Raw genomic sequence first — 26,688 nt, forward strand, 5'->3', positions numbered from 1 at the left:
GAGGCAGAGGCAGGAGGATCACTTGAGCCCAGGAGTTTGAGGCTGCAGTGAGTTGTGATTGCACCGCTGCACCCCAGCCTGGGCAACAGAGCAAGAACCTGTCTGAAAAAAAAAAAAAATGCTAGAAAGTTCCCAGCACATTGAAGCCTTCCTAGCTTTTGGTACCAGAGTTAATTCCTAAAAGGACGTGGGGACAGGAAGGACTGTGGCTCTCCCCTGAAGAAGTCCAGCATGAGGTTTAGCCCAGACCCCCAACCCCACCACCCCGTGGCCTTCCTAAGTCAGGACAACAGGATGGGGGTGATCTGTGGCTTAAGGGAGAGAAGGGGACGTCACCTGGCAGTGCCTGGTCCCCCAGCTGCTGACCACCACCCTGCTGGTTATGGGGCCCCCACCTGGATGGGGGAAGGAAACAAAGCTGGCTAGCATCTGAAAGGACTTGTGCTTCCTAACTTTTCTTATAGTCAGAGTGGCCTGAGTGCAGCTCAGTGACTGCACCCTAAATCTCTTTGCCTCAGCTCCCGGGCCTCAGTCCCCTTGTCCCCTTCCCCCTGCTTCCTAAGGCATGCTGGGAGCTGACCTTCCCTCAGAAGATCGGCCACAGCAGCATGGACTGATGTCTCTCCCTTCCCAGTCCCTGGTGACTAACCGTCTCTGTGCTGCCTTCCAGGACAGCTGTGAACGCTCAGTTGGGGGTGTTGCACCCCAGGAGGGGGACTGGGGATGGGTAAGCCCCCCCGGTCTTCCCCTTGTGCCCACTGCCGAGAGTGGGAAAAAGGGAGGAGGGAGCCCACAGAGATGTTCCTACTTAGCAGGACGCCAAGTCTGCTTTGGCTCACAGGCCATGTCCCCCAGGGTTGCACAGAGGCTGGGATGGCCATGGGAGACCGAGCAGGGACTGGGGGCCTTGGCTCTCATTACCCTACCCCACCACTGTCCCAGATGGGGCTCCTCTGAGCAGGAGACTATGCTGCTTGCTAGGGGGGCCCTATGCCCCGCGAGGTCACCCCATGTGCCCACGCCCCCACAAGAGCGCTGGTGCTGCTATCGCTGGACTGCCTGACGTCACTCTTCTACTACATCCCCAACTCCGACCTGGCCGCAGTCATCCTCAACATTGCTGGAGTGCAATGACATGATCTTGGCTCACTGCAAGCTCCACCTCCCAGGTTCAAGCTATTTTCCTACCCCAGCCTCCCGAGTAGCTGGGATTACAGGTGCATGCCACCACACCCAGCTAATTTTTTTGTATTTTTAGTAGAGACGGGGTTTCACCATGTTGGCCAGGCTGGTCTCGAACTCCTGACCTCAGGTGATCCACCTGCCTCGGCCTTCCAAAATGCTGGGATTACCGGAATGAGCCACTGCACTCGGTCAGAAAAATATAGCTTTTATAAGTAACTTAAGTTTTATAATTTCCAGTGCTATTTATTTCTGTATGTAAATACAAGTTTTTATGTGATATCATATTTCTTTGGCTTGAAGAACTTCCTTTAACATTTTGTGCAGTGCATATCTCCTGTAAATTAATCATCAGCTTTTGTGTATATGACAAAGTTTTTATATTGTGTACATTTAAGAAAGATATTTCTGCTCTTGTCCCTCCCCAAGCTGGACCGGGCAGAGCAGCGGCTGGAGGTGGGTGGCAGGGAGGGCGGGGATGGGGGTAGGGGAATCAGAAGGGGGACCACCCCATGCTATGGTCCGCTCAGGACCCCATGTGTCAGGACGAGGAGCTCAAGCTCTTTCTGGCAGCCCTGGCCCACGGAGCAGCGGGTCCATCTTGGAGCCATCTCCAAGCCATCCACTCCTCCGTCTCAAAAAATAAAAGCTATTTTTCCTTATTTTTAATTTCTTTAAAAGCCAATTAACTGGCTAAAGCAAAAATAGTAACAATTTATTGTGGGGCTTATACATAAAAGAAATTGCATGGCAAAAATAGCTCAAAGTATGGAACGGAGAAACTGAAAATACACTGTTGAAAGGTTCTTACGTTATACAAAAAGTAGTGTAATATAATTTGAGCTGGATTATAATAATTTAAAGGTGTATATTATAAAGTCTAGGAAGACCTAGGCTTTTAATTTTCAATTTTGTAAAATTGAAAACCAATTTTACAAGAATTTAAAAGATGTTTGATAATACTGTCTCCACCAATAGTGTAGACAAAAAGAAATCATAGAATGTGCTCAATTATTCCCAGTGAAGGCAGGAAAGATAGATTTGGTATGATATGGTAGATTTAAAGCTAACCATATCAATAATTATATTAAATGTAAATGCTTAAACATCTCAATTAAAAGGCAGAGATTTTCAGATTGGTTAAAGATCATGTAAATCAAGCTATAACTTTAAGGATAAACTGTTGGAACTGGCTACTGATAATGCATTGAAGATGAATTTTGAAAATATAGTTTGACTTGTTCCATTTTGGATAAAAGCTCAAAATGAGTGTCCCAGGTTTGCTGAAATTGCTTTAGAATCTCCTCTTCCATTCCCATCAACATACTTCTGCTTTCTCTATGCATCATTCAAACAAAGTAGGAAGGAGTTCACATGCACATTTTTCTATACAGGTAATGTTTTCATCAATTCAACCTAGATTAGCCACATTTACAAACAAGAAGCAAGTTCTCTGCTACATGAAAACATTTAATAATAATATATATCATGTTTCTATATACCCAAAGTATGTATATGTGTTTAACATAAGAAGTTGCTATTTTATTCATTAATTTTGTTTGGTTACAAATGTGTAAGGACAAAAGTTGTGAGTGTAATTTGAATTTTCTATATGAACATCTATATACACACTTTTAATGAGCGATGCATACAATTTATGTAATTATTTTCTTTTATTTATTTGAAATGTAATTTTATGTCTGTTGAATTTAACATTAAGAAATCGGGAGTGGTATTGCCTACGTCTTTTTATTTAATTTTCAAGTAATTAATCCTTAAGTATTACCCCAATATTGGTCTGTGATTGATTAAATTAAAAAAGATAAAACTAGTCCTTGACTATACATATGAGAAGCTGTTCCACAAAACACATAACTCAGTTTCTCCAAAAAAAAATAGCAAAGAAAAACAAAAAGAGATTCTGTTTTGGTAGAGAAAGCCTATAAATGGAAAAGGACTTAAAACATAACAAATTGAAATACATGGTGCTTATCTGGAACCTGATTTAAACCAAAAATACTAAAATAAAATTATGAGACAATGAAGGAAATGAGAACACTAGCTATTTGATGACGTTAAAGAACTTTTCTTAAGCTGTTAAGTGTGATAAAGTTATTATAAATATATTTTAGAAAGAGTCCTTATACTTTAGAGATATGTGCCAAAATTTACATGAAATGATATACTGTCTGAGATTGGCATAAAAATAATCACTGGGAGGGGGGAAGAGAAATAACAAGTGCTGGCGAAGGAAAATTGACCATGAGTAATCATTGTTGAAAGCTGAATGATGGATACATAGAGATTTATTATACTGTTCTGTATGTTTGAAGTTTTTCTCCATAAAAAGTTTACAGAAATTAGGTGTATACCAGTTGGCCGGAAGAGATTCCAGTTGGTACTGCAGTGGGTGATGAGCAAACAGGAGGAATGTGCAGTCAACACACACCCACCAGGCCTTCCGGAATGGTGTCTACTAGAGACTCTTGCGGAGAGACAGAATAGCAGGAGGGAGGCAGGAGCACTCTGGGACAGCACCCATGACTCTGAGAGAGGAGGCCCTGCCCTTGGGCCTCAGAGACGTGAAACTGAGTGAAGGTTGACGTTTCCTCATCCCTAGAAAAGCACAAGGACCCTGGGCTTCAGCCACGTCCTTCCATTTCAGCAGCTGTGTTAGGAGAGTAACTACCCAACCCTTGATATTTTTAAAAAATCAAATATAAAAATAAATTTTAAAAAGATGAATTGACTAACCTTTTTTCATTATAGAAAAGGGAGAGACACTTTGCCATGGGTAGTAAAGTATGATTAAGTGTAAAGCATTAGAGACAGAGAGGCCTGAATTTGGGTCTGCCACTAACTGTGTTAAATTGAGCAAGTTATTTTTACCTTTTACCTCTTTTCCTGATTTGTGAACTGTATATAGTTGGGAGAATTGTTGTGAGGATAAGATGACATGATGTGTGTAAAGTCTTTAGCACATATTAAATGCTCAGAAGAAAATACCCAGTAAATGGTACTTGATATGCTGTTATCATTAGCAATTATAGGAGCATGAGTTCATTTAAAAAAGCAGAACTGGCATTGACTGGATGGAATAAGTGCTATTGTTAGGAAGAATATTAATATCATATATTCAATTGAAAAATATTGCTCTGTGGTCAGCACCGTGTGTAAAACAACACACTTTGTTTCCCTCACACTTCCCTGACTCATCTCTGGCTTAGCATGTGTGAGTGAGATGACACTCACCGCACCTCCACCAGAGAAGAGAAGACCTTTTCTCCACAACGTTTATCAGAGCAAGACTAGATGAGATAAAGTGATCTGGTCTTCTGGGAAAGTGAACAGAATATATTTCATAAATAAATAGCAACTTTTGGTTTTCTTATTAAAATCAAAATATTCATTTTTGAAGTTTGATGAAATATCCAAGTATACCCCTTAACATATTCTTACACATCCAAAGAAAAAGTGAAAAGAGCAATCCCCTAAATCTTTCGATCACTTAATTTCACAGACTGGAATGTTTCTGAACACTTTGATTTTGAAGTGAGCAATCACTAATGGGCTGGATCAGAGGGACAAGAAACAGTTCAATCATCTCTAGGGATTGTCATAATAATAATAACTAGATGTTCATCATTGTAGAAAGACATCCTCTTTCCAATAGAATGATCTCTGCATTTTTCATATGACTATTTTATAATTGTTATCATGCTAGACTGTTATAGTTTATTATACAATAATAATAATAATATAACCAGAAATTGAAAGGAAAGAGGGAAATACACATATACACGTACGAGACTGTGAACAGCTTTATTGCCCGATTATTTTTGCCACCTCCAAAACCTTAATAATGTTTCAGACATTACTTGTCTCTAGAAAATGTTCTTAAGCATTTGACAGATGCTAATGCATTTTTTGCTAACAAGGGCAGATAATAAAATGAAATAATAAGTAGCCAGTTAATTTACCAAAAAAAAACCTCAGAAATATTAATTCCTAGAAGGTGTTGGGAGTCACAAAATTTCATGTACATCAAACAGACTCACTTTCTCTTAGTACAAACCTTTCCAGTCGGCTGGAATTACATATGTGAATATTATTCACACATAATATGTGAATAATACATTTCTGCTCCCTTGGCCTGACCTAGTTGAAAATCTTTAACCATTGAGCTTATTTATGCAGGGACATTTCTACCTGAGCACTCTGGGTAGGATACTCTTCTTTTCTCCACACGTGACCCCCTTGTGGCCACAGGGAGGTACGTATGGAAATGGTGCTGGCAGCAGGTAGAAACCTTCCCCACATACCCTATCTTCTCTCTTCTTCCCCGCCTACTCCAGCCATTGTGGGGTGGGCGGATAAAGAGCAACCCAGGTGGATGGAGAGTGAAGCTAGGCTGGCTGGGGGGGTATCCCCGTGGGATTTCCTGACTCATGATAAAACAGTGGCACACAGAGGAACACACCCAGCCCTGCAAATATATTGCAGTACCTTTGTTTTAGTCCAACTTTGGATGGAGTCTTCTGCTCTCAACTTTATGCCAGTGTTGTAAATTTAATTTACAACCTCAGAAAATGAAAATTCAATCATTAAATGTGAAACCTCACTTGACTAAACTATCCTAGTCTATTTAACTTAATGGGCAACATATTTTCATGAGAAACAGCAGACAATCTATTAAAGTGACCTTAGGGATTTAAAGGGCATTAAAGGGCATTAAAATAGCAATGCTGCATCTGATTTTTTTTATTTTTTTATTTTTTATTTTATTTTTTTTTTGAGACGGAGTCTCGCTCTGTCACCCAGGCTGGAGTGCAGTGGTGCGATCTCGGCTCACTGCAAGCTCCGCCTCCCAGGTTCACACCATTCTCCTGCCTCAGCCTCCTGAGTAGCTGGGACTACAAGTGCCTGCCACCACGCCCGGCTAATTTTTTGTTTTTAAGTAGAGACGGGGTTTCACCATGTTAGCCAGGATGGTCTTGATCTCCAGACCTCGTGATCCACCTGCCTTGGCCTCCCAAAGTGCTGGGATTACAGGTGTGAGCCACTGCGCCTGGCCTGCATCTGATTTTTTTTAACTTTCCAATTGGAATTTGTTTTTCACTGGAAAGGGAAGAAATTCTCTTTTCTTTTATTTCTTCTTTCTTTCTTTTTTTATTTTTCTTGTATTTTTATTATTTGTTTCTATAAAACAAATAGCTTTTTAGCATGCAGGACTCAAAATTTATGAAAACTTAAATGACCTACCAACAGTCTGGTCTACTACTGATAAGTGGAAAGGAACAAGGAGACCCAGCGTGCTTGGAGTCACATTCCAGCCTACCACCTTCAGATACAGGCGGTTATGGTCCTCTCTGTATCTGAATTTGTTTTCTTTTTTTTTTTAATGTATTTATTTGTTTTATTTTAGATTCAAGGGATACACAGGTAGGTTTGTTACATGGATATATTGCATGATGCTGACGTTTGGGCTTCTATTAAACTCATCATCCAGATTGTGAACATAGTCCCCAATAGGTGGTTTTTCAATCCCCACCTCCCTTTCTTCCCCCTTTTGAAGATCCCAGTGTCTATTGTTCCTATCTTTATGTCCATGTGTACCTGATGCTTAGCTCCCACTTGCAAGTGAGAACATGCAATATTTGGTTCTCTGTGTCCATGTTAACTCACTTAGGGTAGTGGCCTCCAGTTGCATCCATGTTGCTGCAAAGGACATGATATCATTCTTTTTTATGGCTGCAGAGTATTCCGTCGTGTATATGTACCATCTTTTCTTTATCCAGTCCACCACTGATGGACACCCAGGTTGGTTCCATGTGTTTGCTATTGTTATTAGTGTTGTGTTGGTATCTGAATTTCCAACACAAGCACAGAGCACTTTGTGCAAGTCAGTGAACAGCATTTCTCTTTTGGATCCTCCAGCCATCATCCAAAGTCACAGTGCAACTCTGGACAAAGGCACAACATCTCTGAGCTGTTGTTTCCTCATCTGTGAAACAGGGGAAAGAGTCTCTACATGAGGCATTATAGGGAGGATTAAACAAAACACCATAATAAAAAGCATGCAGCACAGTTCCTGGCATTCTGCAGAAACTCCATACATAGTTATTAATGACTCCTCCTTGTCTTAAATAGGAGGGATGAGAACAAACACCTTGCTTTGTCCCAGTCTTAACCATGATGTCATTTGCAGATTTTCCTTAGTTAGCTAGATTCTTCTTTGACAATGTGGGAGCTAACATCTCACTATCTTATAAGATTGTTGTAAGATCCAAACAAAACAATGTGTGAGAGAACTTTATAAGCTATAGATTATTCTATGTCAGCTGTTGGCATTCATTGAATCACAAAAAAACTAAGGAACAAAACAAAAAAGAAAAGTACAGCACAGTCTGTGAAAAAGGATTGCCAAAATGACACATTTCAAAGATGCACATTGAGAACACAGTTATTGTTTTTACTAATTAATAAAGTGGACATATTTCCTCCATTTGTGATGATACTATCCTTTTCAAAATTGATGATCCATTCAAAGCCAAATGCTTTTACATAAACTTAATATATTTTTGTTTATCAAAGACTGTTGTCATTCTTAAAAGTCACTTTTTATCAATCCTCCTCTACAGGATAAACTTTCAGGCAAGCTCAGAGTTCATTGGTTTCGGGATATCCATTACCCTTTCTCTTTATCAGACAGTTGATGATACATTAGCCTCTGAGTGTGGTCTGCTCAGAAAGAAAGGGTGCCATAGTCCTGGACCTGGACTTTAAAACTAGGAGTGCTCTCTCTCTCTTTACGTCTCTTTCTTAAGGCTGCATTTATATCTCATCAGAGCAACATTCAAACCTGCCCACACATAGGAATTTGGTGTTTTCTACTCTCTTACCGCCCTGGCGAAATTTTAATTTCAAATCTATGTATTTTTTCCCTTCTTATATAGTTGGAAAGAAAAAGCTCTTCTTCCCTTAGAAGAAGGGGAGAAAATCTCTTTGATGTTCAAATTTTCATTTGTGATTCAGAAACCTCCCTGCCCACAACAGTAATTGTAAATTCAAAGAGAAACTTGTTTGATAGGGTTTTGTGTGTGCGTGCGCGTGCGTGTGTGTGTGTGTGTGTGGAGAGAGAAACCTTTTTTAAATGATCAAACACGGATATAAAACCACTATAATTAGCTGGTTCAACACCGCACCATCCAAGTGGTGCTTGCTTTGAATTTTCAACCATCATAAGGCCATGTCTTCATGGCTTTATACAATTACCCATTTTCACTAAAATAGGCTGCCTTGATCATTATTTCTGTGTAATCCATAAAATTAGTTGTGCCATTACTATAGTTGTTAACAATAAAGCATGCTAATTGGTGGTTGCAATCCAGAAATTTGTAGCTGGCTTAAACCAGGCACAAAAGGATGGAAGAGCCACAGTCCTGATGCAACCAGGACAAAGTGTGATGAGGCAGTAAAGGGAGGTGAGTGGAGCTTATGTCTTAACAGGAACAGATACTTCTGCTGTACTTGCCAAGGGAGCTGTGTCCTGCCTGGGACAGAGCCAGGTTCAATCTGTCCAAAAGCCCTCCTACTGCCATGGCGGAGCCCCAGAAGCAAGCCCAGATTTGCACTAGAGGTGACAACACAGGAGACTGAAAGAGGTTCAGTGGACACATCAGATAGGCTGATGAAAGCTGGAGTTCTGAATGGAACCAGGACAGACCTGGAGCCCCACCAGGAACTGGAACTCAAGAGGGACTCACAGTTGATAACAGAACCAGCCTCCAGTGCATTAGCACGTGGGGGCCCCATACTGGCCAGCTCCACATTTGTTGAGTGGGATTTAGTCTATTTTCTGGAGTAATAATTAGAAAGCCCCAAATTGCTTTCAGGTGTTGACCAAAATAAGCATTTGGGCCATCTGTCAACTGAGTCAGCGTTTTACAAAGCAAAACGCCCTTTAGAAGGGTTTCCAAACTCAGGCCGAGTCCTCTTGGGAGGTTTCCTAAGTTTCACAGGCATTCACACTAAAAGTTTCCTCCACGTTCCTAACGGTAGCAACCGTGGCGTCATCTGGGCCTATTTCATCCTCAGCCAAGAGTCAGATAGGAAATTATGGGAAATCATCTTTCTCTTAAGTGTCTCAAAAAACGACTGTGCAGGTGACCTGCAGTGGGCTGAATGTTTGCACCCACCCCCAAATTCATATGCTGAAATCCTAACCCCCAAGGTGATGGTACTAGAAGGTGGGGCCATTGAGCGGGGATTAGACCACAACAGCAGAGCCATCGTGATGGGTTAGTGCCCTTACAAAAGGGACACCAGAGAGCTCTCTCATTTTGCCATCATGTGAGGATACAACAAGAAGACAGCAATCTGCATCCTGGAAGACAGGGAGCCCTCCCCAGAACCTGACCATGACAGCAGCACCCTGATCTCAGACTTCCAGCTTCCAGAACTGAGAGAAATAAATGTTTGTTGTTTGTAAGCCACCCAGTCTATGACACTCTGTTTTTGTCAGCCTGACTCAGATGAGACATAGGCAGTTCTAGAGTGGAGACAAGGCACCACCTCCAGGAGCAGCGCAGCACACTGCCAAGGCAAGCTCTGGAATGGCCCCATGGCCAATGGATATGGCTGCCTCTGCAGCCTCCCAGATGGTGGCAAGAAGAAGACAGGCAGGCTGAGGTCACTACAATTAGGTGGAGGCAAGGGAGGTCGAAATAGGAACCCATGTGAGCCCATGAATGGCTCTACGGCAGCCAGGAGGACAGTTTGTAGGGAAGCGCCATCAGGTTCTATCCAGCTGTAAACCCCCATCAACCTGGAATGAGCTGGAAGAGACTTAGCAAAACTGAGTGGAGCTGGGAGATAGATAGATATATCAGGGGATAGAATCAGAATCCAAATGTGAGTGTCCATAGAGATTGTCATAATCGCACACAATGAGTCTAAAATGTGGATGAACATACAGCTCTTCACTTGCATGTAGAAGTCAGGGCTCAATCCTAGGAAGGGAATTGGAGGAGGAATGTGATTTCTTACAAAGAGGATGCATGAAAAAGACTCGGGTTCTGAAGTGAGCAGAAAACCTCATCATGCCATTTCCCACTTAAAAGGGCTTGGCAACAGTGCAAGGCAGAACCCTGGCCTCGATTCACAGGCCCTCTCAAGACCAGGCCGGCTCCAGCATCTGGCCTCCTCCTAACCTCCTCTGGCCTTGCTCTCTCATCCAGTCCCTCCTATCCAGGACATCCAGTCATTCACTGGCACACCACACCCTTTCTCGCCTTCGGGTTTTGGGTGTGCTGTTCCCCCTCTAGGTGCACTTGCCACACCCCCTTCCCACTCCTGCTCTACCTGGTGAGCAACTGTGCAGCCTATAGGGCTCGACTTCAATGCTTCTTCCTCAGGGGGCTTCTCCCCACAACGGAACTAGATATGAGCCCATAACCTATGTATTAATATAATCCCATCAATGCCTGGCCTCACCTTTCCTAACACAGTGATTCCTCCATCCAAGTGGAACTCCCTCATCACACTGTGAACTCTGTGCAGGTAAGGGCCACATCTGTCTTGCCCACCGTGCTATCCCTCGTGCCCAGCACATCATAGGACCCAATTAATAGTGACTAGAAATCAACACTGATGGTTAGTGTGATGTAGCTGCCAAAGAAATCAAAATGGTCTTGAGATGCATTAATAGAGCTAATTAAACTAAAGAGCTTCTGCACAGCAAAAGAAACCACCATCAGAGTGAACAGGCAACCTACAGAAAGGGAGAAAATTTTTGCAATCTACTCATCTGACAAAGGAATCTACAATGAACTCAAACAAATTTACAAGAAAAAAACAAACAACCCCATCAAAAAGTGGGCAAAGGATATGAACAGACTCTTCTCAAAAGAAGGCATTTATGCAGCCAACAGACACATGAAAAAATGCTCATCATCACTGGCCATCAGAGAAATGCAAATCAAAACCACAATGAGATACCGTCTCACACCAGTTAGAATGGCAATCATTAAAAAGTCAGGAAACAACAGGTGCCAGAGAGAATGTGGAGAAATAGGAACACTTTTATACTGTTCGTGGGACTGTAAACTAGCTCAACCATTGTGGAAGTCAGTGTGGCGATTCCTCAGAGATCTAGAACTGGAAATACCATTTGACCCAGCCATCCCATTACTGGGTATATACCCAAAGGATTATAAATCATGCTGCTGTAAAGACACATGCACACGTATGTTTATTGCGGCACTATTCACAATAGCAAAGACTTAGAACCAAGCCAAATGTCCAACAATGATAAACTGGATTAAGCAAATGTGGCACATATACACCATGGAATACTATGCAGCCATAAAAAACGATGAGTTCATGTCCTTTGTAGGGACATGGATGAAGCTGGAAACCGTCATTCTCAGCAAACTATCGCAAGGACAAAAAACCAAACACCGCGTGTTCTCACTCATAGGTGGGAATTGAACAATGAGAACACATGGACACAGGAAGGGGAACATCACACACCGGGGCCTGTTGTGGGGTGGGGGTGGGGGGAGGGATAGCATTAGGAGATATACCTAATGTTAAATGACGAGTTAATGGGTACGGCACACCAGCATGGCACATGTATACATATGTAACAAACCTGCACATTGTGCACATGTACCCTAAAACTTAAAGTATAATAAAAAAAAGAAGAAAAAGAAATAGAGGCATATATTCTATGACAAAAGAGGTGACAGTTTTCCTTTGTGTGCCAGTCAGATCACACAGCAGGGCTCACGTTGAGTGCTACACCAAGATGATGGCTAAGGTAGGAAAGAACAAAAACCATGCCCCCAGTTCCCAGGAACCGAGTTAAAGGAACTGAGCACATTTAGGCTGGAAACAAGACAGGGAAAGTATGACTGTGGATGCAAGTATCTGCAGAGCTCTTCTGTGACAAGGGAGATGTCTGATCTGCAGAGAGAAGGTGGTAGCATGACACCTGCTCAGGTCCCCTGTCACTGAAAATGTTCAACCTGACTTTTTCCAGCCATTTGACAAGGGTCCCAGTGCTGGTTGGACTGTAAGACCTTTTCTTTCTCTTCCCTCCGGGAGGGTCCAAGCATCTCCAAGCTGTTGCTCTTGGCCTCCTCGGCTGGAGGAGAATATGGGACCTAGTTTCTCTGCAACATTCTCTGAGCTTATGCACCTGGTAGGCAACGACTGGGGGCTTATAATCTACTAAGCTAAAATAGCAACTGGCCACTCAAAATCATTCTCACGCTTAAAGGAACATTTCTTAAAATGGCCCATTTGTATCTGGCTTCTGGGAATTGATATCTCCGAAAGAAAATGAACAATTGAAATCCAAATTACTAAAGAAAAAATGCATCCATGCACACGGCATGATGTTGCAGGAAAATGGCTCTATCTCTGTTACCTTTCGGCCTATGAGGGTTTGGACTCATGGCATTATCCTCAGGACCCTGTTCAGGCACAGCTTCCAGGGCTTAGAAGTCAGAGGACTGAAGGCAGAAGCCGAAGAACACTCCCGTTTTCAAATCCCCTGAAATCTCTCTGCAGCTTCTCTCGCCACTTTTGCGTAAAAGGTTGGGAGTGCTAAAAATCACATTTGAATTTTAGAATCGCGTTCCCTACCAGAAATCCAGGCTATTTCTCTCCCCGAAACATCAGCCTGCATTGAAAGCCTGGCAATTGGCTGGCCAGACTCCCTATTAGCTTTGCCTTAAAGCCTGCATGCGAGGCCACCCTTCCTAAAAGTCCACACACCTGACCCTGGATATTTTCTTGCTGTCTCCTCTCTCCCTGAAGTGTTAAAAGGGTACACTCTGCTCTAAGATCCATTTCTCTCTCCCCCCAACAAGTACTTTCCTCCCCATTTGTAACAGCCCCTAATATGCACCTCCATTCGATTTTCCTTACCCAGCTTGAAATCCTCTCATTCTAATTACCGTTTCAGTTTTCTTATATTTCTCCCTCGAGATGTCTCAATTAGTGTACTTTTTCATGTCGCCTGTCACCTCTGAGCTGCAAGGTGGGTCTAACTCCAACCGAAACCACACAGAAAATAAATGAGGAGCCGTTCTGGGCGGCCGGGCCGAAGGTGGGGTTACTTTACAAACTAGCGCACCTTTAATTGATGATAAATGGACAGGAAAGTAGCCTTATTAATACAGCAGCCCTGATTTGGTTGGCATGCAGTGTCCTTTCATTACTCAAAGGTACAGAGGAAGCAGGCCACGTTCAGTCCTGGGTGAGGAACTTCCATTCAGAGAGAGAGAGAGAGAGACAGAGAGAGACTGCACCACGGCTAATTAACATAGTTCTGGTCAAAGTCGGAAATTAACTCGCCTCTTTAAGACCACAGCTAAAAATGCCATTTGTCTTCTCTGTAATTACACTTATAGGTAATTATACCCATAGACTACAGCAAGTTAAATGAAGGTAGGGCTTTCTCTCCCTATCACATAACTCTTTTCATTCCAACCCTGTCAAAAGACTAAACAAAAATAAAGGTGTCTGCCACCGAATATTTTTTCATTAATGAGTGCTTTGTTGTCTTAAGGCTTCTCTGGAAAGCTGCAATTGTGTGGTGTTTATTCCTTTGCTCCCCTGGGAACCCAGAGTCCTTACCTGAAACTCCCAGAATTTAGAAACACACAGAAGGCAAGTTGGACTTTAAAAAGCACTTTCCAACCACCAACATCAGCTTTGGTCTATCTAGGAAGGTGTAAGGACCGGGAAAATCACCTTCCCCTTTTCCCCTTGGCCCTTCAGTCTGCAGATCTATCACATCCTGTCTAATGCAAATCAGCCCACACTTCCTTCCCATCACCTTAACTCTCTTATTTGACTAGTATCTTTCTAAGGACCTTTTGGGGGCCAAATAACTAAGAACATGCACACAGGGAAGTGACCTTTAACCCCATGCTGGCTGGCAATAAATATGCGTCCCTTCTATCCCAGACACAAGCATGGGAGCCAGGGATGTGGCTAGCCAGTTCCCACTCTCCCCATGCCACTGGGCAGAGGACAGGAGAGCTCCATTAGAATTCAACTGTTGAGTCAGGAGTTCGAGACCAGCCTGACCAATATGGTGAAACCCCGTCTCTACTAAAAATACAAAAAAAAATCCAAGTGTGGTGGCATGTGCCTGGTAATCCCTGCTACTTGGGAGGCAGAGGCAGGAGAATCACTAGAACCCAGGAAGCAGAGGTTCAGTGCAGAGAGGGTCTGTGCTTTCTCAATGATGATGCAATTTCTGTGACCCTGGAGATGCATCACATTCCCCACTAGTGGAACCTTCTGAGTGTTGCTAGTATGGTTTGTCTGTGTCTCCACCCAAATCTCATCTTGAATTGTAGCTCCCACAATTCTCACGTTTTGTGGGAAGGACCCAGTGGAAGGTAATTGAATCACAGGGTCAAGTCTTTCCCATGCTGCTCTTGGGATAGTGAGTAAGTCTCATAAGATATGATGGGTTTATAAAGGGCAGTTCCCCTGCACAAGCTCTCTCTGTTGTCTGCCGCCAAGTAAGACATGCCTTTCACCTTCCACCGTGATTGTGAGGCCTCCGCAGCCACATGGAACTGTGAGTCCACTAAACCTCTTTTTCTTTATAAATTACTCAGTCTCGGATATGTCTTTATCAGCAGCAAAAAAATGGACCCATACAGTTGGCTTAGTGAGAAAGGCAGCCTGAGTCTGGGAGTGCTCAGCGGGTCCCACCTTCAGGGAGGCACTCCAAGGAGTTATCAAGGGGCTGCTCAATGTCAGGGGAGACCCCCCGTTCCCCCAGATGACCAGCACAGAAAATGAAGAAGCAGGAGGCATAGCCCTTCCCTATAACCTTCCCTGTGCCCTGGGTACCTTGGCCCGGGTGCCTCAGCCATGAAGGTGGGCTTCACTGCCTGCAATGCTGGGACTGCAGTCTGGGGTGGGAGAGGAGAATCATCCAGGCCTGGAATGCTCAGGTCATAGAACTGGCTCATCCTAGCCACTTAGGTCTTCATTCAAATGTCACCCTCTTCCAGTCCTCACCTTTCTGTCACATGACCCTGTCGTGTTCTGTATGGCACTCGTTTTGCTCTAATATTATCTCAGTTATTTGTCTCTGTTATTCCTATTTCCAATGCTCAGCACACAGTAGGGGCTCACATGTTTATCTACCACTGTCCTCTGAAAATTACATGCTCTCTAGCCACAAGGCCTCCACCCCTGTGGCTTTCTCTGTCTGGCCTGCTGTTATTTCCCATGCCCACTCAAGAGACTTCTATTCATCCTTCAAAACCCAGATCAAACTTTACTCCCCAGGGACACTCCATTCAAGCAGGAATCTTACTGTCCCCTCTACAATCTCCTATCCCTTTATCTACATCTGACTTGTAACCCTTCAAACAGGGTATGGAAACTTTTCATTTTAGAACTATCCTTAAATAGATGATAAACCTTTTGTCAGGCCAGTGTGTCTTATCTGGTGTCCCCCGAGACAGCAGCAGCCACAATGCAAGTGCTCTGTAAATGTTTGTGGAAGGTGTTAATGGATGACAAAGACTAGGAAGTTATCTCTTCCTGAATGCAGAGTGCTAGGGACATTATTATTTTCCACATCTCATTAATAAGGAACGGTGACGTGGGGATGTGGTTACCGTCTGGAGTCCTGCAATGTTTAAACTAACAATCATTGCCTTAGAAAGCTCACTCTTCTTAAAGGGTTCTCTGTGCCCAACCTATGGTTTCATTTACATAGTGCAGATCTTTTCTTTGTGGGCGATACAAAGGGACACTTCAACCTCAGCCTGGTGGAATTTTCAGATTCCAAATTAAGGAAGTGTTAAAATGCAAAAGATCCATTACATCCTTCCTGAAGACATTCTTTCGCATCCAATATACTTCCTGAGGAAGTTACCAATATCTCATTACTTGCAGGACTCAAGAAGTCTAGTAGAAAGAGTGTGGGACTTGAAACAAGGCAGATTTGTGTTTAAAGGTCCTACCCAGGTGACTTCGGGCAAGTCACGTAACCTCTCTGAGCCTCAGTTTGTCATCTGTACAATGGGGATGATAATACCCACATCAAAGTTTCATTGTGAAGACTGAATACTACATGCTGTAATCTATGAAGTATCTAACACAGAGTCAGAAGCCTGGGTGATCAGTAAAAGTCAGTTCTTTTCGCTTCCCTTCCTATGTTGTCCTTGTTTTCCTTCCCGAAAAGAGAGAATGTCTAGAGCAGGGTTTTCCAGCCCCAGCACTGTTGACATTTTGAGCCTGATCATTCCTTGTTGTGGGGGGCTGTTCTGCAGATTTGAGGATGTTTAGCAGCATCCCTGGCCTCTACGCACTGGAAGTCACCAGCACCCGCCTCCCCAGTGATGCCAATCCCAAAAATGTCACCAGACATTGTCAATTGCCCTTGGAGACAAAATTGCACCCAGTAGAGAATCAGTGGCCTAGGGTTCTATAACTGGAATGTCACCTAGTAAGGAAAGTTGCTTGCTTTTCCTGCAGGACCTGTTCTGAATGGTGCTGAAGCCCCATGTGACAGAGTCCACGCCCATCAGGAGGCTGACCTTCAGGACAAGAGAGGATGCATTCTTAGCCACAGCTGTCAATGGCAGCCTGATTCTTTCACGCTGAAAACCGGATCACTGCATCTTATAGCGATCGACATTCCCAGCACATGACCATTCGGTCAACAACTTTTAACTGAGCATCTACTAGGTACCAGGCCTCTGTGCTAGGCGCTGGGGGGCACAACAGTGAGTAAATACCCGCCCACATAGAGTGTATTCTCTAGTAGAGGCCACGAACAATACCCAATGGATAGAAAATTTCAAGAAGACGGAAGTGATATGAAGGCCACTAGAGAAGGGGTAGGGAGACTTTAGATAGTGAGAGACAGTCACTTCTATAGGGCCACACCTGACTTCTCCCTGCTGTAAGTCAGGACAGTGGCAGAGATGTGCACCCCTAGAGATGGATGCATTTTGCTGATGACAGAAGATCCCCCTACTCACAGCCAGTAATGTCATCTGAGACACAGCCAGGAAGGCCCTGCATAGCAATAAAAGTCTTCATTGCTCCCGTCCCCACCCTGCAACATGTTAGTGGCACCAAGATGTCAAATGTCTTAGAAAAAATAACTCAAAAAACACTAGAGTCCATGAACATTGACCTATCCTAGTTCATTTACTATAAAGAACGTCATTAGTCATAGCAATGCTGTTTTGTTTTGTTTTGTTGTTTTGTGTGTGTGTGTGTTTTTGTTTGTTTGTTTTGGTTTTTTTTTTGGTTTGTTTGTTTGAGATGGAGTCTCACTCTGTCACCCAGGCTGGAGTGCAGTGGCGCGATCTCCGCTTACTGCAAGCTCCGCCTCCCGGGTTCACACCATTCTCCTGCCTCAGCCTCCTGAGTAGCTGGGACTACAGGTGCCCGCCACCATGCCCGGCTAATTTTTTGTATTTTTAGTAGAGACAGGGTTTCACCAGGTTAGCCAGGATGGTCTCGATCTCCTGACCTTGTGATCTGCCCACCGTGGCCTCCCAAGTGCTGGGATTACAGGCCTGAGCCACCCCGCCTGGCCAGTTTTGTTTTAAAGAAGTGGAATTAATGGTTGGGCTGCTTTTGAGCTATAGAATAAATGTACTATATCTTTATTGTTAAAAATGTCTACAAGAAGCATTATTTCTTATAATCAAAAAGTCTCATAAACTTTCCTTAAAGTAGGGGTACCACCATGCCCAGTTTGATCTTCATTTAATAATCAGGGTTTCTCACTGATGGAGAAGGTTGTCACAGGAGGGAGCTGATTTCAGACAGAGATTTGTAAATTCAAGCATACAACACAGGCATGGAACTTTTAAAGCTTGAGTTATTGCGTCCAATCCCATGGAGCAGGTAGTATGAAATGGTTGGCACTTTAAAAAGTCTTTTTTGATCTGAAAGACTCCATCGTCTCCTTTTGAAACAAATACAATTACAACTTATGATGTAAATGCTTAATTTGAAAATGAATGACCCTAGAGCCAAGCAGCTCTCACAGACAGTCCATTGTGCAGGTACACGGCTGCAGGACCCTCCAAAGGAGACAATCCCATATATCAGCTCTCGTCGGTCCAGGATCCCAACAGGGAAAAGGCCTCCCTTAACATCTCTAAGCTGAGAGCATTCTTATGTGTTTTTCTTATGAAATAGTGTGGCTCCACGTGAACAGTAGCCACTGCACTCAGAACAATTGTCACTTAATGTCCTTCCACTCAACTGCAGGGTAGCAACCTCTTTCTCAACAGTCTAATGGCCAAAAAAGCACTCCGTAATATAGAAGGCAGAAGAGGCCGGGGACGGTGGCTCACGCCTGTAATCCCAGCATTTTGGGAGGCCGAGGCAGGCAGATCCCGAGGTCAGGAGATGGAGACCATCCTGGCTAACAGAGTGAAACCTGTCTCTACTAAAAAAATACAAAAACATTAGCCGGGCGTGGTGGTGGGAGCCTGTAGTCCCAGCTACTCAGGAGGCTGAGGCAGGAGAATGGCGTGAACCCGGGAGGTGGAGCTTGCAGTGAGCAAAGATCGTGCCACTGCAGTCCAGCCTGGGCGACAGAGCGAGACTCCAAAAAAAAAAAAAAGAAGAAGGCAGAAGAAGGAGAACAAAACATCTGAAACGTCTCCAAATTTAACTTCTCCTGCTTTTCTGTGCAAGACCAAGGCACTGCGGCTGTGTCCTGGGACTGCGGGGCTCCTGATATCAAACGTTAAGTGGTGGCAGGTCCAGGGACATCCAGGCTGGTGGTGGCCAGGGGCCTTCTACTCCTCCCCCCACCAAACATAGCCTCCAAGAACACTGTTAAGCTCACAGAGCCACGTGTCGGCAGCCTCCCACCTCTTCTCCTCTGCCCCCAGCCTCTGCCAAAGCCACTGCTCCTCTGGACCTGAGTGGGAACCTATGGGTCCTTTGGGGCCATCGGAATTCAGAGGCTCAGAATCTCATTCTCTGATGCCTGTACAGCTTCCCAGCTTCTAGTCTGCGTGGGACTGTTAAGAGCACAATTATTTTAAGAAATGTTATCCCGATGTACTTCACAGGAAAATATCGGCAAAATTATGTCAACCTTTGCAAATGCTGCTGGCAGAGAGAAAGAAAACTCAATTCCTTTTGTTATTGCTTCCCATTTACCCTTTCCCCACCCTGTTTTTAACTTGGGGCCAAAAAGAAACTAAAATGAGCCCACTTTTTAAGGTTGCTCAGTTGTGATGTCAATTTCTTGCCGTTCGTTGCTTTTTAAAATTTTTTTGCCTGATTTGGTCATTCCTTTAGCTTGATATATAGTAATACATTTTTGCTTACGACATCTAGCTTACTTTTTGTTTTTCAAAGAAGATTCTCCCAGGAGTTTTCTCAGTCACTCTGCATCTGGCAGAGATCAACTGTCCCTCTGAGTCCTGCCCAAAGCATTTCGCTCCTGGAGCCACATCCTGTTCTGCCTCATATACCAGCGAGTCATGTCCCAGTGTGTCTCCCCACTAAACTGGGAGAGCTTTGAGGCTGTCCCAGTTCCCTCTGGATTCTCAGTGCACAGGGCAAGGCCTGATATGTAGAAAGGTCTCAAAAGCAGCCAAATGAACAACTGATCTGATATGCCTTGGCTGTGTCCCCACCCAAATCTCATCTTGAATTGTAGCTCCCATAATTTCTACAAATTGTGGGAGGGAACAGGTGGGAGATCATTGAATCACAGGGGTGGTTTTTCCCATATTGGTCTCATGGTAGTGAATAAGTCTCGCAAGATCTGATGATTCTATAAGGGGTTTCTCTTTTTGCTTGGCTCTCATTCTCTCTTGCCTGCTGCCATGTAAGACGTGCTTTTGCCTTCCACCATGATTTTGAGGCCTCCCCAGCCACATGGAACTGTGAGTCCGTTAAACCTCTTTTTCTTTGTAAATTATCCAGCCTTGAGTAGGTCTTTATCAGCAGCATGAAAACTGACTAATACATGATCAAACAAGGGAGCCCTTGAATTTCTTATTTCAAATAATTGACAATGCAGTGGAAGCCATTTTGCTAAAAATAGCAATATCAGCAAAAGTCTCCTCCTTAATTAAAAGAAGCAAAGTGAGATTGTTGCCACCAGATGAAACAGGGTGAGGGGCTGCCCAGTGGGAATAATTCTAAACACTTGTCTCAACCTGGAAGTTGCTGCAACCAGAGGGTTTCCTCCTTTCCACGGGGCCCTCTGAGTTCATCACCTGAATCCAGAGGTACAAGCGGAAGCTCCAGTTCCTGCTGTCTAAATGTTGGGCCACACAGACTCGGTAGGAATCAGGACCCAAGTACCAAAGCCTACACCTAACCCTAGCCTGAACTGCTAAACCTGTCTCCTAAAAGCCTCAAGGTTCAGTGGGAAAAATAAGATCTTGGGAGTGAAGCAGATGCAGGTTCAAATTCTAAGACTTACTGGAAGTGTGGTCCCGTACAAGTTACTAACTTCATGGTGCCTCAGCTTCCTCATCTGTAGTATGGGTAATAATGCAGGACCTACCTTTTAAGATGTTCTCAAGGATTGACTATACTGTCACTCTTGCCTGGCATAATGTCCACTTCCATCCCTGGAGAAGGTAGCTGGGGCGAATTTTAAAGGCTGAGTATGAGGAAGGCAGACCAGAGGGAGAGGTTTGCTTCAGCAGCCCTGCCAAGGCTTCCAGAGCAGCTGCTTCCACACTAGTTCTGGGATGCAGGTGAGCACAGGGGCCCTCCCTCCCGGGACCTGGCTCAGGGAAAACACTTGGTAGACATGTGGTCAATGTGTGATCCTCCTCCCGCTCACAGTCCGGCAGGGAAGACAGACAAGTGAGGGTGTCTAACAGGGCGCTATGAGGGAGTGAAGGAGGACAAGCCACCCCGGTGCTTCCTGGAGTTCCTTAGAGCCACCAAGTGACTTGTTTTCCAGCCCAGTAAATGCATCTCTGTCATACAACTCAGGGTACAGCTGTCATCACAACTACAAATTTGAAACCAGTCCGTTCATTTCATCGTCTTAGTCAAAGCTCCTTGCCAAACTAAATCTGTGTAAGAATCTATATAAGTATTGTCATTAAAACTGACCATATTTTTTGCCCGGTAATGTTACTTATGGGAATTTACTTAGACAAAATAATCAGGGATTCACTCAGAGGTATGTACATAAAACTGGCTTTCATCTCAGCATTATTTATAAAATGAACCAGCAACACGTGGAAACAGCATAGATGCCTGAGGTTAGGAGATTGATTTTAAAAATATCCCAGTGTACCTCTGTATGAAAGAACACTATGCAGTCATCAAACACTTATTTGTAATAACATTATATACAGTTACATGGCAAAGCAGATTGCAAATCAGCATATAGAATATGATCCCAATTTGTGTAAATACATATAAAAATATGTGATATTTGCATGCATTTTCAGAGAAAGAAAACACATTAATAGTGGTTTCCCCCAAAGGCAATAGACTTTGCTGGATAAATATACAGGTTTTAGGCTAGGCGCAGTGGCTCACACCTGTAATCCCAGCACTTTGGGAGGCCAAGGCAGGAGCATCAACTGAGGTCAGGAGTTTGAGACCAGCTTGGCCTACATGGTAAAACCCCGTCTCTACAAAAATACAAAAATTTGCTGGGCGTGGTGGCAGGCAACTGTGGTCCCAGCTACTTGGGAGGCTGCAGCATGAGAATCATTTGAGCCCAGGAGGTGGAGTTTGCAGTGAGCCGAGATCATGCCACTGCATTCCAGCCTGGGCAAGAGAACAAGTCTCCATCTCAAAAAAAAAAAAAAAACAAAAATGCAGGTTTTAGAGCTAAATGGCCAAGGTCGAACCCTGACTCCACCACCTCCAAGTGTGTTGACACTGGACTAGTTATTAACTTCCCACTTCCCAGTGCCTCAGTTTCCCCATATTAAGCATGCAGCTGCTAGCTCTCCCTACTTCCTAGAGGGTTTAATTAGGGTGCTAACAGAAGAGTGGTTCTAGATAGTGGCTGGGAACCAGTTAGCACTTGCAAGCATAATCCATTGTTATGAGTTATTATTAGTGGTGGGATTAGGGTCATTTCAATTCTCCAGTTTATTCTTCTGTATATTTTCTATAGAAAATTGACTTACGATCATGGAAACAAAATAATTTCTAATCCATTTTGGTCAATGAGATGAATTCAATGAAGAGATTAGTTAGAACTACTTTGCCATAATTGACACAACATCTGCTATTTCTAGAACTAAATCAAATAAAATACAGTCAACTCTTGATTCTGCATGAAGCACATTCATTTATCTGCGGCTGCTCCTGCATTCCTGTTTTTATGGGCCTCATTAAGCACTGGATATAACATCGTATGTTACAGCTCTATCTTGCGTCTGTTTACTTCCTCTCCCACAGCCAGCAGCTCAGCAAGAGCCTTGTAAACCAATTCTCTTAATGATCTATCCAGTCGGGGAAGGTGCAAATCAGTGATATGGGGAGCTTAGGGGAGAAGCCAGCAGCTCTACCTCAGAGAGGGGATGCTGCCACACCTTTTGGCACAGTTGGAGGGATGGCTAACTGCGGGGCTGAGGTCTAATGTGGGCCCTCTCTGGGCACCTCAATCTTCTATGTTAGAGCCATCCAGGGTCCGTGTCCACCTGGCCATATATAACAGTGGCTGGAGGAGGGGGAGGGTCTTTAACACAGTCCTGTGTGAAGATGAGAGACTGATGGAGAATGGTTGACCCCACAAACTATGAAGAGGGTCGACCCTTTCATAACACATGCATTTTCACAATACAGGTATTCAAATGTGCGATCTCCAGTGGGTTTCTGGTATCAGGTCTCCATCCCCTACATTAAATACACAGTTCTCTGCCTTTGCTGCAGAACTGGATGAGGCGTCACTTCTCATTTTGAGCCCACATTGCCAGATTTTCAGTCTTCATATCATCCAAAGTCAACAATCCCAGCCAGGTGCTGTGGTTCATGCCTGTAATCCCAGCACTTTGCGAAGTCGAGGCAGGTGGATCACCTGAGGTCAGGAGTTCGAGACTAGCCTGGCCAACACAGTAAAACCCCGTCTCTACTAAAAATACAAAAAATTAGCCAGGCTTGGTGGCAGACACCTGTAATCCCAGCTACTCAGGAGGCCGAGGCAGGAGAATCTCTTGAACCTAGGAGGTGGAGGTTGCAATGAGCCAAGATTGTGCCGCTGCACTCCAGTCCTGGTAGCAAGATCAAAACTCCATCTCAAAAAACAAAATAAAGTAAACATTCCCTCAAGAAGTTGCCAGAAGCTTTGTTCCCCTCCCTTCCCAGCTTGTGGTTCCACCATGCTGCACCACTCTGTCCATCTCTCTCTGATGTAAGAGGCTGGCTCCAGATCCTGGCCAGCTAATTCCTCCCAGGGCCACCATCATTGTTGTGTGTGCTGTGGGGATGGGGAGGCAGTTCAAGGTTCTTAGAGTTAGACATGCCATATTCTGCTTGACGGCACTGCAGTCACCCCTGTGTCCCTGCTTCCAGCTGAGGCAGCCTGGCTGCCCTCTCCAGCCTCCCCAGCAAGGCTTGACTGCAGCATCTCTTCTTGGCAAGCAAGAGGCAGTAGGGGGAAAAAATTCTAAGAAAAGGCATGGGCTCTGGAGACAAATAAAACTCTCTGAATATTTGACTCTTGCATTTCATAATTGGTCCTTCATACTAAACAGGTTGTTTGATAAAAGGAAAATTATTCAACCTCAGTTTTCTCAACAAATGGAAATAGTAATAATGACACCAATGTCTTTGGTACTGCATGAAAATGCATGTGAAAGCCCAGGGCCTGGCCCATTGCATGCACTTCAAAAAGTTTTATTTTTCTTTTGATTTCTCTTCTAGGCAGCATTTCATCATGATATTTCATCTGAAAGTATATTTGTTTTGAATTATTTGACTGCAACTAACATATAACCTACCAACGGCTTAAACGTTTAGGGATTTATTTTTCCTCATAATAAAAAGTCTGGAGGCAAGTTGCTTCTGGGGTTGGCTTACCCTGTTTGAGCAAGGATCTCTCCTATTCTCTTAGCCTCATCCTGGTCGTTGCAAGATAGCTGCATGAGTTCCAGACATCACATCTACATCTAAAGCAAGAGGAAGAGAAAAGTGGGTGGTGATCTTCTATATCTATTTTTAACAGGAAAAAAAAAAGATGAGAAAAGCTTTTCCAGAAACACCCCTGAGTGGACTTTTCCTTATACTTACATCATATTGACTAGCATTGTGTCACACGGCCACCCCTGCATTAAGAGAGACTAAGAAATCACGTACTGATTTAGTTTCTTCAGCCTCTAGCAGAAGGTGGAAAGAGACAGGAGGGCTTGGAATAGCTGTTAGCCCAGACAATCTGCAGAGTCTTCCTAGAGGATTGGAAATGGCCAAATTAGAACTACCCATAGGTAAGTGCTGGGCGGGTGGCTGACGCCTGTAATCCCAGCACTTTGGGAGGCTGAGGTGAGTGGATCACCTGAGGTCAGGAGTTTGAGACCAGCCTGACCAATATCGTGAAACCTTGTCTCTACTAAAAATGCAAAAATTAGCCAGGTGTGGTGGCTTGCGCCTGTAGTCTCAGCTATTTGGGAAGCTGAGACAGGAGAATTGCTTGAACCCGGGAGGCAGAGGTTGCAGTGAGCTGAGATTGAGCCACTGGACTCCAGCCTAGGCAACAGAGCGAGACTCCATCTCAAAAACAAAAAACAAAATCAAAACTACCCACGGGTAAATGTTATGTTTAAAATAATAATAATAAACACATAAGTAATAAACATATTTTGAAGCACATATGGTTTACCACCTATCACGGTGGCTCTGTCTTGCCTTGGTTTCTAGCAGAAGTTCTCCAGCTTGGAGGCACGTTAGAATCTCCTGGGGCGCTTGCAAAAAACACCAAGGCCTGGGTCCCTTCCTCAGCGCAAGGAAAACCTCTAGGGCTGGGGCAGGGCCATTGACTCAGGGTGAAGATCCAGGACCACCAGGTTGGTGTCCACGGAGAGTTGCTATGCACACCGCTAGAGGGCGCAAGAGATCATTCGGCCGCGAGGAGTCCTTGGTCAAGGCAGCTGTAAAGTCACCCAGCCCTCTGGCGGCTTCCCGTTTACCCAGGGCCGGCACCGAGGGCATAAAGGGCGTTCTAACCCACATAATAGAAGACATTGCGTTGCTATTCTGTACTTTTGTTAATTAGGTAAACTACGCCAAGAGAGGCTCAGAAACCTGCCCAAAATGAGCTGGAGCATCAGCAGGGGTTCCAAATGGCAGGCGTCTTCTCCCCTCTGTCCCACAAAGAACAGTCCGCCCCCTGGGCTGGGAGCTGGGCCCGGAGCCCCGGGCAGCCCGCCCGGCCGTGCTCGCTACGCCCCCGGGCTGCGTTCATCAAGCGCAACTCCAGGCGCGCGCCGCAACCGCGCAGGGCAACCGGGGGCTTTCCCGCCGAACCCGCCTTCACTTACATCTTTCTCATCGCCCTTCCGGGGCTGCTAGTTTGCTAACGCTGCCAGGAAGCTCTCCTCCCAGTTTTCTAGCTGCCGTTCTAGCGAGCAGAGAGACAGCCTCGGTGGTAATAAGCCTCGCACAGAACACAGCACTAATTCTAATGCACAGGCGGTTCCACTTACCGTTTATGTAAAGCCACAAAGCCGGCGTGAGAACACCTAATTACCGCGTGAATTAGTGAAAAAACAGATGCGAGGTTTACAAAAATGTCTGCCAGTGTCTAGTAAATGGCCACAATTGATAGAGATGCTCCAAAGGCCTGCTGGGGGCAGAGGCTGGCTCAGGCACAGCCCCAACCCAAAAAATGCTGTCAACAGTTGCTGGCACCCCCAGAGCGCGCCCCCAGTTCTCTTAGGTGAAAGAGCTGGGAAATCGTCTATGAGCAGCCACTTAATAGTCTTGTACTCATGAACCGCAATTATCAACAACAAGCGCCACCCACAGACTCAGTGGGAATGTGTTCATGGTTAATCAATTCGATTGATCACTGTTTATTAAGTAAAAACCTGCTTTCTAAACAGTTCCTCCCTAAATGGTGTTTTTGCAGGCTGCTAGAAAACAAGAGACTAATTGGGGGTCCTAATTTAAATCCAAGCGTGCACATTACTAAAAGCATTCGCAGCAGGGCTGTGGGCATGGTGAACCCTCAGTCCCCCAGAGTGGCCACGCTAAAGCCGACATTCTCCCATTATAAAGACCTCCCAATCCCTGCTTTAATTTCTCCGATCAAGAAGCCACGGTGACCAGGTCAGATGAGGACACCAGGAAGGAAGTCCACTGATAATATAGATTATGGGAATATTTGAGTCCCATCGGTGCTGTTGAATTGATCGGCTCCATTCAGCACCTTGTGAATCGAGATGGGAAATCGATGGTTGGACTGGCTAGGTGCCCAGATAAGTGACCATAGGGTATTTTTGTTATCTCCTTACAGAGAGTCATGATCTCTACCACCTTGAGTGC

General features: G+C 44.5%; 1 long non-coding RNA gene across 1 annotated transcript in view; it reads right to left on the reverse strand.

Annotated features, from left to right (window-relative positions):
- Positions 1-26,071, reverse strand: part of LOC107968441 (uncharacterized) — a 59,468-nt gene extending 33,397 nt beyond the window's left edge. Inside the window, exons 1-2 of the long non-coding RNA XR_008539416.1 lie at positions 25,848-26,071; positions 24,229-24,317 (exon numbers count right to left, since the gene is read on the reverse strand). This is a non-coding gene — a long non-coding RNA (uncharacterized LOC107968441). The remainder of the gene's footprint in view (positions 1-24,228; positions 24,318-25,847) is intronic.
- Between the last annotated feature and the right edge of the window lie 617 nt (positions 26,072-26,688).

The sequence above is a fragment of the Pan troglodytes genome, chromosome 16 (genome assembly GCF_028858775.2).
Source record: "Pan troglodytes isolate AG18354 chromosome 16, NHGRI_mPanTro3-v2.0_pri, whole genome shotgun sequence".
Taxonomy (NCBI): domain Eukaryota; kingdom Metazoa; phylum Chordata; class Mammalia; order Primates; family Hominidae; genus Pan; species Pan troglodytes.